General features: G+C 53.3%; 1 long non-coding RNA gene across 1 annotated transcript; it reads right to left on the reverse strand.

Moving 5' to 3' along the window:
* Window positions 1-574: 574 nt before the first annotated feature.
* Window positions 575-1,334, reverse strand: LOC116273378. Its single transcript, XR_004181731.1, has 2 exons — window positions 1,193-1,334; window positions 575-911 (listed from the first exon to the last, which is right to left on the reverse strand). It is a non-coding gene; the product is annotated as an uncharacterized LOC116273378 (long non-coding RNA).
* Between the last annotated feature and the right edge of the window lie 104 nt (window positions 1,335-1,438).

Here is a 1,438-nt window from a genome sequence, read left to right on the forward strand (position 1 = left end):
GCCTCCCCTGGGCTCCCTCTCTAGGGGGTGGAATCAGGAAGGGGTGGACACAGGGCTGCTCCGGAGGGCCCCTGCCTGCACCTGTGTGGCTCCTTTCCAACAGGGAGACTGGCTGCTGGCTGTCTTCTTACTGCTGGGCCTGTCCCTTCCAATCAGCGTCCGGGGCTCTGTGAGTGAGGGTGGGGTCTGCATTTAGGTTCCTCTCCTGTGAGGTTTAGCTGAGTTTTCTGGCTCCAGAGAGATGTCGTGTGACCTTTGGCCCGCTAAGGTCCACTACACAAGGAAAGACATCTACACATTTGCTAACGTTTTTTGTTGTTGTTGTTGTTGTTGTTGTTGTTGTTGTTTGAGACACAGTCTTGCTCTGTTGCCCACACTGGTGTGCAGTGGCGTGATCTCAGCTCACTGCAAGCGCTGCCTCCCGGGTTCACGCCATCCTCCGGTTCACACCATCCTCCTGCCTCAGCCTCCTGAGTAGCTGGGACTACAGGCGCCCGCCACCATGCCCAGCTAATTTTTTGTATTTGTTAGTGTTTATGTAAGCACTTGCAATTCATGATACAATTGCTGAGCCAAAGCATTATGGAAGATTCTTAATGTTTTATTAGTCTAGATACAAAGCCAATTAATCATTTCATTAATAAATTGAAAACAATTCTGAGAATATTGAGCACAATCTTACTATTATATACTTAGAACATAAGAGAAATTTTCAATTAAAATTAATTCACTCTGATTTTTAAAAAATCTACTTGGTCAGGAACGCCTTGCTTCGCTGGTGTCTGTGAGCGGCTGGAGATGGTGGTGAACGGCCTGTTTGCATTTCTTGGAAGAAGATCTTTTATTCTGTGGCTCAACCCAGGTCTCTGCCTTCCTTAGAGACTGAGGCCCATCCTTCAGTTTCCCTGATTCTGGAAGAGCAGTGGAGTTGAATGGAGCAGGGGGTGAGAGAGTGGAAAGAGGGCACAGGGAGGAGGCCTGGGGACAGTGACAATGACAGGAGAGGAGGGAGGGATGCGGGAGGTTGGAGAGAGAGGGAGGCTGTGAGAAGGAAAGGGAGGGACGGAGCTGGGCGCCCTGGGGGGAGCAGGGAACCCAGAGGAGGCTCTGAGCAGAGGGGAAGGCAAGGCCCAGGGGAGAGGGGAGGAGGGGGAGGCCGATGGGGCACCAGGCAGAGGGAGGAAGCCGTCACCTGGAGAATGGCCTGAAGCCTCCCACTCAGGGCTTGGCTGTGCTCATCTAGTCCATCCCAGGGCTGGAAGGGACGTCCCTGGCGGTCCACAAAGGTGTCCCAGCAGTACTCAAATTCTGAAAAGGGACAGGGGAGATAAGTCACGCTCCGGCTGTGGGGACAGGGTGGCACCAAGAGCCCGTGACTCTCAGGACAGACGTCCCACATCCTGGTTTCGGTCCCTCCTTTCCCTCTCCCTCCCCTAGG

The sequence above is a fragment of the Papio anubis genome, unplaced genomic scaffold (genome assembly GCF_008728515.1).
Source record: "Papio anubis isolate 15944 unplaced genomic scaffold, Panubis1.0 scaffold6158, whole genome shotgun sequence".
In the NCBI taxonomy this organism is placed as follows: domain Eukaryota; kingdom Metazoa; phylum Chordata; class Mammalia; order Primates; family Cercopithecidae; genus Papio; species Papio anubis.